General features: G+C 44.5%; 1 protein-coding gene and 1 long non-coding RNA gene across 2 annotated transcripts in view; one reads left to right on the forward strand and one right to left on the reverse strand.

Annotated features, from left to right (window-relative positions):
- LOC138301341 (uncharacterized) overlaps positions 1-7,884 on the reverse strand; it is a 481,869-nt gene extending 473,985 nt beyond the window's left edge. The window contains exon 1 of the long non-coding RNA XR_011205091.1: positions 7,673-7,884. This is a non-coding gene — a long non-coding RNA (uncharacterized lncRNA). The remainder of the gene's footprint in view (positions 1-7,672) is intronic.
- Positions 1-14,032, forward strand: part of CRB2 (crumbs cell polarity complex component 2) — a 264,482-nt gene that overhangs the window by 176,876 nt on the left and 73,574 nt on the right. The window lies entirely within an intron of this gene.

The following is a 14,032-nucleotide window of genomic DNA, read 5'->3' on the forward strand; positions in this document are numbered from 1 at the left end:
ACCCCGAAGGAAGGCGAGGGTGACGCTCCAGGTGATGGGTGGGTGACCAGGCACCAACATCTCAGCTCAGACTCTTAAGTGTCTAATGAAAGAGCCATTACAAAGTAATTAGATTAATGCCAATACTCATCCTAGAGAGATTTTAACAGCCTAGAGCAATTCCTAAATGCACGTATTCCCAAATCATAACGATGCTGTAGTCAGTAGATGATATAAGTCACGAAGACTTAGACCTGAGCTGCTAGACCCCAAGTTTCTATGTTCTGTTCACCTCTAGAAGGATGCAGGAGGCTCCTCGCCAATTATTAGTCTGTGCTTCCTCCAGCTTGCAGAACACATCCCAAAGTTATATGTTTTATTCCCACAATTGTGCAAGAAAACATTGCAAAAATATACATTTGTAGAGTTTTTCAGTAAATTACTTACTTCCTGATGAACGATGAATCGTTTCTTTCACCCAGAAGCAAGTGATTCCTAATATGAAAGCTCACCATCTGGTGATACATATATGGGGAGGTTTCTCACAGTAATCCCAGTCATTTCAGCATCTACACTTAGTTGAGGCTGACATGCGAGTGGAAAAGTTTCACTCTCTTGGGTCTTCACATAATAGTTTTCTGTCCTTCCTTTATTTTTAAGCACTTGGGCAAGAGTTTCTGTTTTTACCCGACTTCACAGGTGTGTGTTTATTCTACAATTTCAGGTACACTTATTTCTTAAAAACACCTCTAATGACCAACAAAAGAAATGAGGTTTAGAAATGGGGGCTGTTGGGCAATACTACGACTTTCCCCATTTTTTCTGGGCCCTCCTCACTCGCTTGTAGTTTGCGGGGTTGAAAAAAGGAAAAAAACACGGCCTGGGAACAAATGCTGCAAACATATAAAAAGTACCTGGACAAGTAAAGAAAGCTTGCTTTCATTTATCTTATGCCCAGAAACTTCTGTATAGTGCCCTATATGTATCCTGGTACCAAGTGTACCAACAACTTACAGGCACAACATTCCGTAATGTTCAGTTTTACCATTTTTGCATTGGTTTGCTCAGTAGTTTTAGTGGTAAATCTGAAGTCAAAATGGGTGCAAAACAAATGAAAAACTGTCTGTTGTTCCATATTTCTGAGAAAAAAATTGGACTAAAAAATGCAACATTCTATAAATTATAGAAAAAAAATGATAGGTCAAGTTTTTAATTTACTACTACCATCATTGACTTGGGGGGTGGGGCAGAGCGGTGGTGGGGTTCTGTAAGCCTATTACACTTAGAGAGCGCTGCCTTTGGCCCACAAAATTGAGTTGTCAGTCTACTGGACACACATCTGTATTGTCATATGTCATTGTGAGGGGGCATAGACCCCCATTCATGGTGTCTGTTTAACATAATTCCACACTGAGCACAAACATACGGTAGGCACAGATGAGATTGTAGGCCCCGGCTTGTTAAAATATTACTTACAAAGTTGATATTCCAATTAATGAATGCTTATTTATTTATCACACTCAAATTAAGGAATTCCACCTTCATGCAAAAAATGTATATCTCGTTTCGGTTTAGTAATTGTTTAGTGCCAAACACGTGCCTCTTGAGCCCATGTGTGACTGTGCCCCACTACTGCAGCAGAGATTACTAGAGGTAGCTTTCCCGGAAGTCATCCTTTTGTGCAGACAGATATGTGACCCTGTCAGCAGTCCTTTAGCACCAGCGGGGCACATCTTCCCAAAGTTATCTTTTCTGTGTGAGGAATGGAGCAGCCTTGGCTGTTGACTGGCAGCTATTTTAAGGACTCCACACCCCACTTGTGGCCAGGAGTGTCGGCCGACAAACACTGTTCTTATCACAGCCTTATCTGTTGTTGCCCTCGCGCAGACACACACTTTTTACTGGCATTGCCATGTGTTTTACCAGCACAGGGGACTGTCGATTCATCACATTCAGTTAGAAAAAGTCAAAAATGTTGCCCGCTGGGAACATTTTTAGTTTTTGTGAGGAAGTGGATTTTTATACAGACTTAGGCCCATAATTATACTTTTTTAGCGCCGCATTTGCGCTGCTTTTTTACGCAAAAGCGGCGCAAACTAACAATATATGGGCCCAGATTTATGCTTTTTTAGTGCCACATTTGTGTCATTTTTTGAAGCAAAAGCGGCACAAACTTACAAAATACAATTGTATTTTGTGAGTTTGCACTGCTTTTGTGTCAAAAAGCGATGCAAATGTGGCGCTTAAAAAGTATAAAAACGGGCCATAATGTATTTGTTAGTTTGTGCCGCTTTTGCGTCAAAAAGCGGCGCAAATGCGGTGCAAAAAAAGTATAAATATGGGCCTTACTTTGAATTGTTTTTGAATGACCCTCGCAATGCAAGCTCCTCCGGCCTTTATTCAAGTTTTTGAGGGGATCAAACTGCACTTGTAACTTCCGTGGCTTATATGCTCCAGATGCGCTTGGTTCTCAGAGCCAGATCTAACCCCAGCAGGTGCCTGGAAGCAGTGTGGCTGCTGGTGCTATATAAAGGCGCTGTGAGCAGCATCCTTACGGCGCCTCCTTAAAATCAAGGCAAGTCAACATGGCGGCACCAATTAAGAAAACTCAATTATTCCAGGAGGTGTTTTGAAATAAGCCCTGGTCTGCCTTAACATCTTAGACTTGGTGCAGACGAGTGGGTGGCAAGTGTCGGGGGTGGCCGGCCTAATTAGTGTTTACAGATTGCAGAAAGAGAAATAAGCATTTCCTGCAGGAGTATCATAAAGCAGCATTTATATAGCCGTCACTATCCCTGTGGGGGCGCTGAAGTATTAGTTTACCTGGGTGGCATGCTACACCATGTAGGGTGTGTGGTTGGAAGTGGGTTGTCTTCGTTTTTTGATTCTCTGTGGGCAGTGACATAACAAAACTTGAAGGGGCCCCCGCAAAGTACATGGAGCCCCCCCAATTTTCACTTTGATCACTGTACTGTGCTGAGGGAGCCTCCTGGAGCTCGCCCCCCCCACCCCCGCACTTCAGGGGCTAATGTTACTTGTGTGCAGGAAGTGTTTCCATGTCGTGTTTGATGACCACAAGATGCAGATATCGTGTGATGGGACGCAGCTCCGAGCAGTGTGATGGATGAAGAAGATCTTGTTGCACAGTATAGGGTTTTCAGTGACCTGGCAGCTTTGAACCCCTCTGTTGGTCCCTTTATGGTATACCTTATGCTCAAAGTCCACTTAGCCTGGTACTGCACTGAGATGTCCATGCTCTGATATGACGGCCCTCTGCAGGCATAGGTTGGAGGAAGATATGGTGGACAGATCCAGATTAAAGTAAAGTCCTCTGTTATGTGGCAGATGTCCTCAGTTATTCAATGCTTCATCAGTTGGTGATGGGTGGGTTATTACTGTCGACTGGTACAGTAATTGATGATGGACATAATCTCTAGCAGTTTTGTCTTATGTGAGTGTGAGAGCGTGAAGCAGAATAACAAAATTATAAAGCAGTCTGCATGAAACAGACTGCCCACTGCCATGTGTTACAGTATTAGTTTGGATCAGGGTTATAAATTGCATTGTATTGTAAATGCATGTATATAGTGCTTACCACCCCTGATGACGCATTGAAGTGCTTTACGCAGGACAACACAGTGCTCTGGAACTTAAGGCCAGTGTTTCTTCGGTGGTTATTGGATCAGTCTTTTGCTCTTAAGGAAACCATTCCATGAATTTACTCCAGATTCTATGTGGTAGATTAAATGAGTAGGAGTTATGTGTGGGGCATGTGAATTCATGCAAATTGTTGGCAGTATTATTAGAGGAGATACAGGAGATTAAGTATTGTCAGATTGCAGGGGCATGACTAATAAAAGAGAGGTGGCAGATCTCTGAGATGAGGTATGGCCAATTTGCAGAAAAAAGTAATAGGGATTAGAGTGAACATTCATGTTACTTAGAGTCAGCTGTGTTCAGGAAGATGAGACGCCCAGAAGAAGAAAAGTAAGGGGATGTTTATTTGAAAGAAGAATGATGAGGCAACAATCAAAATGTTTAAGCCAAGGGCATTTTTCAAAGGAATACAGAGGAGGTGTTATGGGAGATAATATGCAATCTTATGATGCAAAACTGTAGAACAATTAACATTATTGGCATGTGAGTTAGGGCTAGTAAGGTATTTATGAAAAACACTAAATTTGGGAGAATCATCTATTCCACTGAAAGGCTACTGCTAGAGCAGCTGAATAAAATCAGCTGATTAGCGCAAGGGCTGAAAGTGTAAAGTATTGGCTTGACGCATGCCAAGGAACACATTGAGGGGTTCCAGTTGCACACTGAGGCAGCAGTCACCTTATGACCATAGTAACGTCAGAAAATATGGAGTAAATAATACAAACATTGAAAAAGAAATGCAGTAAATCAGTGGTTAATTTGTAAATAAAAATGAGCCGGTGCCCAAAACGGGACAGAATACCGAGGCAATGTAATCCTAACGGCGTCTCAACCTCTTTTATCCACTTATAGCCACTCCCTGCCCCTTTAGCTTACTCTTGCAGCTTTCTGTTTTCTCTCTTTGTAGTGCTTTTCCATCTTTCTTCCCTCCGCCTTTCTTATGTGTGTCTTTTGCTCGCAGTAATTACCTGATGCAGAAAAATAAGTGCCAGCCTTCAAAAATAGGTGCTGGTGCCCCGCACCGGTAATCACCGGCTCAAATTAAGCACTGCTTCAAATGCTGGAGAGGATCTCTTCTGATGTTCACCCTTAAAGTTTGACTCACAGTATTGTTTATGAAAGCATGTGGGGCCCAATTTGAATGCCCCTGGTTGTGGCATAGCATGAGATGGGGTTAAGGATAGTTTCTCAGACAGTAGACGTCTATGAACGCATTCCTGTGGCTCAAAGGTGCAGACCTAGAAAATAAAGTGAGGAGGATGTGGAGCGAGCTACTTTTCCACAAAATGTGGTGGCAAGGATATGCTGTTCAGTTCTTCCTTGGCTCTGTTAGATGGTGGGTAAAGAGTGGGGCTGTTATTACTCTTGTTCAAAGTAACTTTCTAGGCCAGACTTGCCCTTTTTCTGCCCCTGATTGCTGCTTCCGAAAGGCTAATGACCATCAGGTGCAGAGATCTTGCACTTCATTGTGTTGATGTTTTGGGTACACTGACCTCGAAACAATCCCAGTGCTGCCTGCTGTGAAAAGCATCACTGTACACCGGCCCTATTACAGGGTTTCCACTGGGCTGACCGGCTGATTCCCCAGAAATCCGAGTTTTCCGCCGGTCAGTCCAGTGGATACCGTGCAGCAGCATTTGCCTTGGATCCTCGTGGAGCCGAGGCCAATGCCGTCGCACAGAGAGTTCTCCCAGCACCCTTAAATGCACACTGTCTGCCATAGCCCCCTGCGGCCCCCAGTACTGTCTTTCCACCATGAAAAGGCTTGCAGAAAGTGAAGTCATGATCAGCACGGCAGCGCTGAACTACATTCCTGGCGATGACGCCGGTCCCCTGTGGTCCGACCACCAGGGTCATAATAAGACATTCGGACCACCTGGCATGTGGTAGTCCGGCCACCACCGCAAGTCTGGCAGTCGTAAGACCACCAGACTCGTAATGAGGCCCTTCGACTGGTGTGCCAATTGAGATGTAACCCCATAGTGCAGAAAACTGCACTAGATTCAGAGTTCAGGGCTATTCCCTGAATTAGCATTTTCTACACATATAAAGACGGGTGAAATTGTTAGCACTCCGTTTTGCAGATGATAACATTCATTATTTTCCATTTTACAGTGTGGTATTGCTGTATTTGTGTACCACAGTAATACTACAGTACAAGTGCCACACAAATCCCAGTTTGTGCACAAACTGGAGCTTACATCTGAATCAGTGGCATAACACAAGCCCCCGCAGTGTCGGGGGGGGGCAACCTCCAGGGGTCCCCTATTCAAAAGGGCCCCCCTCCAGTGGCGTAGCGTGGGGGATGCAGGGGGGGGCGGCCGCACCAGGCGCAACATCTTGGAAGAGACTAAATCCACGGGTTAGGGGGCGCAAATTACTTGCCTTGCCCCGGGTTAGGGGGCGCAAATTACTTGCCTTGCCCCGAGTGCTGACAACCCACGCTACGCCACTGCCCCCCTCAAGTCTCGTTACGCCACTGATCTGAATCTGTACGTTGCAGTAATCACCACAGCCGTAGTGCACATTTTTTGACAGGTAGAACTGAGCACAATTTGTGAGAGGAAAATCTGCACATTCTGAGGTTGTGCACCTTGAAAAGTCGGAAAACATGGGTTATTTACATGTTTTCCCCAATCCTGAGTTGTGTAATCTGGATTCATGCGGTAATGTTGCACCACTGAAAAACCACACCGTGCCATATTTTTATTTACCAAGTGTAGTGTTTTTGTACCGAATCCCAACGGGACATGTAATGAACCCCAAAGAAACCCCAGTAAAGTGGCATCATATGAAAAACACAATGGGAACAAATTATAAAGAAACCATAAATCTCAGTCTGAGATTTAATACCCAAAACTTGATTCCCAAATCAGTAGCACCTACCCGAAGCTGAGGGCTACCGGGGTTACCTGGCACAAATGTTACTTCCGCTGGTGAGACGGAGTGTTACCACGTGGGTCTAAATAGTCCCTTTCGTGGCATTGTTACACACGTGTTCTTGACATTTTGTCATCGGACTTCACAGATTAACAATTTTGAGACCGACTTCCCCAGAATCCTAGGGTACTTGTCAAAAGGAGGATTTGTTCCCAGGTCATCAAATTTCAAATTCAAAAATTTACCGAGTCAACCACTTCTGACCATGCTGAGGGACTTCAGAATCTCCTGCATAAATGGTGGACGTGTCCACCCACTTTGTGTGAGTCCGGGAATCAGGGACCCAGCTTCCGAGCCGAGGCCATAGCCAGGCCCACACGGTGTGGGAAGACCCGGCAGACGCATTCTTCATGTCAGCACCGACAGCAGCCAGCTGGGCAGGGCTCAGGGAGGGCGGATTAGCGCCCGCCCCAGCCCCCTTCAGAGCCCGGCACGCAGGGCTTCGCCTGTAGCCCAGCTGGCACCAGGGGAGGACGGAGCACCCAGGACCCCGGCACACCTTCATCTTCTCCTTCTGGTGTCCTTCTCAGAAATATTATTAAATTGGCCCCCGACCAGCGGCCACAAATGCGCGCGAGGATCCCAACATGAAAGCCCGGACCGCCTGGACCGTCCTAAGTGGATTTCTCCTCCTAACCGGTGATTTTACATTATTTTGTCTCATGTGATGCTGAGTGAGCGAGGAGGCTCGAATAGTGAAGGGCTGTGAACTGCACCACTTGTCGTGTGAGTGAAATGTATGTGGGCGCAAAGCGTAGGCAGACATTTCACAACCTCATATTCTTATCTGCCTACGAAGTTTTCAAAATGTCTTCTGTTTATACATTATTATAACTGAGTTTCATGGTCTCCAAATGTAGGTCAATTAAGAACTAACTGGGGAATGGGGAGATTAAGTGACTAGCCCAGGATCACACTGTCTGTCAGGCGACAATGTTGGTCTCTCTATTCTAAAGTGAGTTTTATAGACTCTTCTTCATATGTTATTTTTAGGTCTCTCTTGGCAGCGCTACCGTCAATTATAATTATTGTTACCAATAGATTAAAATATACATCAAATTGGCTTTGGCTCCGAACAATCAGTAACATTTCTCACCTCGTGCTATTGGCTGTGTGGTGTATCATTCCATCTCCTCTGGAGTGCTTCTGACGAAATACATCAGGAACTATATTACGCCTCCAAAAAAGAACACTGAATCATCGCACAGCAGAAGAATGATCTCATAGGAGCATTGCAAACAGAAAGTAGTCAGTCGTGATGCATTTCTTTTTCACGTCAGCAGACTATTTTTTCTCATTTTACTCAGGACCCATAATGAAACTCAGGTCTCTTGGCTTTGACAATGCTTATTTTATAGTTCCAACATGAACCCTGGTGGTCTAAACCCTTCATGATGATTGGATAATCCCGGCTCAGCTAGTTGACGTGTGGACGAGTGACATATGGGGGAGGAAGGCTTCCCTGTCTAAGTATGGGTCATAGTGAAGTGCATTGTGAATTCCAGTACTGGTTTCCATCTTCAGGACAATAGCATGTACCCTCCAAAAAGTGGATGACAGTATCACCTGTTATATACAGCGCTTAGAGACAGCAGCTGAATAGAATGATTGGCTATACTAAAACAAGTTATTATTGTTACAAATAATTAGCATGAATTCTTGCTGTTAACAGGTGTTTTACACTTAGTGTCACTCACTTGCGATATTGGAAGGATGAGAGGCTGTTTAGCCCCTCGGTGATACACACCTGTGGCCTTTACGTTGCAGACGCATCTACTAACTTCAGTTCACAAACCTGTCGCACTGAATAGCTATCAGGTTTACAGGACGGACTTTAACTCTGTAGTGAGCAGTGCAAAGATAGTTATAGGACTATTTCAGAACACACCGAGGGCTGCGGGAACATTTCATGTAAATAAATTGACACTGCACTTGATAAAACTGCTATCCCATATATTGTGTAGGACCTTCGCACTAATGTGCTATTTATACAATCCCACCTCTCACAGTATTGCAGGTTCAGTGCACTTTAAAACAAAAGTTCATGTTATCACCCCGAGCAAAGGGATTGGTTCTACCAAGTTTGTAAACCGAGTCGGAGAATTTTCGATTTAAAACTGTTGTCAGTAGGTTGCATGCAGCTAAGGACATAAGATGCATTAACCGACCGAGCTAGGTTGCTGGCTTTCATTAATGTACGCCTCTCAGCCGCCACGGAAAGTGTAAATGTAAGTAGGTCTAGTAAAGATCGAATTTTTAAATAAACTGAGCTGTCACTACAAAGGCTTACTGTACACTTTAGAGGGAGTTTTTCAGCAGCTTTTTTGCTTCAAAAATGTTTCCAGACTCAAGATTTGATTTCCATAGTTACCAACTGCATTCAATCCAACATTATCGTGGAACGTTTTTTTTATATCTATACAGCGTACTGCATTTCTAGTCAAATGTGCATTTTATTAGAGTGTCTGGTCATTTAAGAAAGTGACCATGTTGAAAAGATGAAATATGTGGTTTTATCAAACCCTGCCCACTGCTGCCGGTTCCTACTAGGCTGATCGCCTCTCTCCACGCCATTAGGGACACTGGCGGCCTGGACATGTGCGAGAGTGATAGCCTGATGTATTCTGGGTGTTGTAGTCTTGATTTGCTGCCAGGATTTGATTAGACTAGCACACTTGGGGCATATTTATGAAAGGCCTATATTTCTCCTCGTTGTTTTTTTTTTCTATGTGTGCTGCATTCTGCATCACACATAGAAAGAGGAAAATGTCTTTCAGGATTGGTTTTATACAGGAGGGTGTCCCTTCCTGCACAAAATCAAACCAGCTGACAACGCAGGGGCATTGTGCACCAGTGCAAGGACAGGACAGTAGTGCACGTACAATATTAAGTATGGTGCATACCTGCCCTCTTCCTATCACGCAGCGCTTGGAGGTGACTTGCTGTGCTCCGTGATTTTTTAATAAATACACCGCCTGATGATATGTAGGTGAGAAGTATAGGACGTGAGACAGTGTCGGTTATGACTTGGACTGAGGTGGTCTCCCAACTCCTGCTGCTACGTAAAACAAGCATCTGATGGAAAAATATTGTGAGCCTAAACTCATGGGCAGTCGAAGGATGGACTTTGGGAGATCCAGAACTATGTTGGTTGTAATCTTATGTTTAAGACATAACAAGGCTGTTCTGGGGAGGAAAGGCCACGCAGGGTGGTGGGCTTGGACAGGTGGGTGTTGGGGGCTTGGTGTCAAGGTGAACAAATCTGAAGTTGCAAGATGTGGGTATCCAGTGTCCTTCCAAACTTTTACATTGAAGTAGCGTATGTATAGTGTTTCATATCACACCTGCTGTTTCTCAGTACTGTTCATCACAGGTGTTACTATTATGCAGTTTAACAGTGGCCAGTTAACCTACCTGGGAATGATGGAATATTGAGTCAGGCTAACAGTATCCATACTTGTGGCCTGCAGATACTTTATACCTCAGCAGTGGTTCTGACTTGAGGCCTCCTGGCAGCACTCTGCTTGATGCCAAATTAGTCGGACTTAAGGCCTGATTTAGAGTTTGGAGGATGGGTAGGGTGACCAGAAATTTAAAGCCAAAAACCAGGACATTTCACAAAAATAGAAGAAGGACTACACGTTTACTTCAGCTGAGGGCACAGAATGGCAGCGCTCATCAGAATAGAATTACAGAAGAGACACTAAGAACATTAATAAACTGCAATTTTGAAAGCCAGTGTAATGCCTGTTAATTAAATTGCTTTCTGATATCAGCTGCTAACTATCCCTGGTTTGGAAAAAAAAAATCCCCTCCCACCATTCTCAGTCGACCACCTCTAAAACCCGGTACATGAGCTAAATGTTTCCGATATCTGCCAGGACAGCTGGTGAAAATCTGGGATGCCTCGTCACCCGAAGGATGGGGTTACTCTGCAACAGACGTGGCGGATATCCTGTCCACCGTACTACAATTCCATTATATCCTATGGAAATCGTGATATGGCGGTTGGGATATCCGTCATGTTTGTGATGGAGTAACCCATCATCCAAATTCTAAATTTGACCCTAAATGTGTAAATTAGGTCAGTAAATATACTTACAGGTGGAGAAAAAAACAAATCTTACAGGTCTGAAATACTTTCTCCTGTGGATGGCCTGCCCTGTGGACAGTCCGCAGAAGCCAAAGGATATGAATGGAAATCTGTGGCTTGTCTGCTTGTGCACATGTGCTGTGAGAACGTTTTCGACACAAGCATCCTATATACGATGCGTAATTTCTGTATGTTTTTTGTGACTGGACCCGAGGTTTTTACGCCTGTCCTTCCGCTAGGTTGCACGTGCACTTGCTGTCCTTGTTTGCACAAGTAAACCCTCACCAGATGAAAGATCAGGGAATGTCTAGACATCTCTGTGCTAGAATAATTCCCCTTTTTAACGGAATGCAAAGTCGTACTTTCAAAAGGGGCTCTTCAAAGCGAGACATCTCTGGCAGGATTAAGAACACAATATATTTAATTCAAAACAATCTAGCGCCTGCAGCTAAAGCCTGCCCTTAAAGTCCAGAAGAAAATGTTTCCTGATATTTTGCAGTTTCGGGGGAGAGCAGAATATTTGTGTCATCGAAGAAGAACATTAGTGGACGGGGACAGACTACTGAAAGATGGCTGCTAAGTGAGCCTGTGACGTACCAGTTAGTACCCCCACTCTTGAAAATTCGTTCAGTTCCTTCTATCAGACTGGCTTCCTTGCTACCAATCAAATGGTCCCTTTTTATCAGGTCGAAAATCCCTTGATTACAAAATAAAACACATGATTCGATTGGTCCACTCTGTACCTCCGAGTGGGTGTAAACACAGTTTATGCTCGTGCACCCACTTCCCGTTTGTGAGTTAAACGATCTAAAGAACAGACCCTGAAGCGCAGCTACATGTGCAGCAGACAAAACATGCCTTGAAGGGTTCCCTTTAAAAGTGAACAGGAAACACAGCCACTAAAACCACAACTTCGGGTAGGCGTCATAATAAATCAAGTCTTTTTATTCTACTTTTATTATTGAAGGCTACTTGGCTGGTTAATGCAGAAGGTAACTTACTGCATCCAAAAAAACATTTTCCTCTTTGGAAAGATGTATCTTTTGATGGTGCACTAAACCGAAAGTGATGAGAATATACGTTTTTATATCAAGCCACGATTGACATCATGTGGTTCTGGTGACATAACTACTGGTGTTGTAGCACAGAATATCACCACATCCCTTTATGCCTTGTATTTGACAGTGCCTTACCATTATTTCACACTGATGACACCTTGGGGGTTATTTACACCCCCCCCTCCCCACCTCCCCTCCCCCCCCAATCTTGGTTTTGGGTCTGGTGTTTATCTGCAGCGGAACTTCTTGACTTAAAAGTATACTGATATTCTGGTGTAATAATTGCTCTACATTTCTATGTGTAGCATACATGCAGATGTGTAGAGTGTAATAAGCTGTATATTACCCTCGTTGAGAGTGTGTGTGTGTGGGGGGCGAAGCACCGAGCGTGTTGTGATGCCCCCTCCTGTTCCTCCTCTCAACAACGCCACTAAATAGAACATTCACTCAGTGGACCTGGGTGTGTGCCTTTTCACGTGCAGTAGTCATAAACAAAGATATTGAGCCCAATCCATAGCACGTGGGATCGCACGTGCAATTTGACGATGATTATAGCCCCAAATGGTTTATGTTATAAACAGATTCTAGAACGGAATCTATGAAACAATAACAATTGTTTTCTTGTCAGTTATCCTGTCTTGTGGTGATAACACGGACGTCTTCCTTTGTACTGTAGCAAAAAAGGAGACGCTATACGGTTGTGAGTGTACTTCACGTCAGGGCCGGCTTTAGGGCGGTGCGTGCGGTGCGGCCGCACCGGGTGATGACCTGAATTAGGGACCGCTGACCTCAGGGGGTTCGCTGTGTTTAGCGATAACTTAGGAACCTGCGCTTTAAAAGCACCTGCTGAAAAGTTCCTGTTTGCATCCAGACTTCAGGAAGCATTTAAAATGTCAAGATATTTCTTGTGATTAATGTTCCTGCTAGTGAGAGAGATGGGAGTTTTGGCAGCTTTGACTCGCTATAAAGTAGCGCAGCAGGTTAACATGCCTGCTGCAAAGAACAGATCTTTATTTTGTGTGGCTAGCTGAGTGGATTAGTAAAGCCAGACTTTACAAATGTTTTAAAACAAATGAATGTATGTGTGAAAGGGGGCTATGGAAAGATATGGGACTCATTTGCCGGGTGTTAGGGAGGGATTCCGAGGAGATGGTCATGGAGTGGGGGGGGGGGGGGGCAAAACAGACTGTCAAAACAGGGCACCACCAGCGCTAAAGCCGACCCTGCTTCACATAAGTAACATATTCTATCGTGCCACATTTATTTTCATCTGCAAGGCACAAAAATAGTGTGGTCAAAGGTACAATATGCCACCGGATAAACAGGGTCCTCATTGACATATGAAAACGGAGTGACCAACAGGTGTTTTATGTCCAGGGACAGTCACAGTTCAATCAATTCCTGCATCACCTGGACTGACCATCACTGCTGCCAGCCAATACTGAACCATCCCTCCATAAAATAAAGGCCATATATGTTCACACCTTTTTAGTCAATCCTGACCCTGCCATGTGTTTTTCACAAAGTTGCTTTAGCTGTAAGAATGGGGCAGAATAGCGCACAGGATTAAACAAACAGGTTATTACAGATATGATTCAAGCTGCTAATTTTTTTTCCTTCAATGCCATTTTATTGGGATTGTTATATTTCTGGGGGTCAACTGGTCCACTGTCTTATTACCTCTTTTCCTGCAACTTGGAGTTATTATTAAGCCACGTTCACGCAACTCCAAAATGAAACAATTAAACTTGGAACTGAGGCACCAGTTTCCTTCCAGGAGTTTCTCATACATGCCTTTACACAAGGCCTGCCAACTTCCCACATCACTCCCTCCTCTACAGACTCCTCCCTCCTGTGACTGGCTCCGCCCCTGCTGTCGTCACTTCGTCGGTGTTCTGCGTATGGCACCACACGGGGTCCTCTCTTAATCTTCAATCTCCTTTTCTGGGGCTTAACGCTCTTATGTGCTGAGATTTCCACACTGCCTCAGTGTCTCCTCCTTACGTGACGCCAACTGCAAATTCCTTGTTTTTTTCAGCAAGGTGGGGAAAGGGCAGCCCTAGAACATTACACAACGTGCCGCCATTTTAAGTTTGCGAGGTCCTTACAGCCAGTTCTTCGCAGGCAGCCCATTGCTTGTTCAGCCTCGCTGTTTTAGACTTTTATATGGCCTCTCTATTCCTCTCCAGTGCTGAGAAACCACTAAAGAGCACTACATCACGATGCGTTAACCGTCACGGCTCAGCTTCCTCTCCTGTTACTCGCCGACTTTAAGCTTGCCTTTGACCTTGTACAACACTCCACT

The sequence above is a fragment of the Pleurodeles waltl genome, chromosome 6, assembly GCF_031143425.1.
Source record: "Pleurodeles waltl isolate 20211129_DDA chromosome 6, aPleWal1.hap1.20221129, whole genome shotgun sequence".
NCBI lineage: Eukaryota > Metazoa > Chordata > Amphibia > Caudata > Salamandridae > Pleurodeles > Pleurodeles waltl.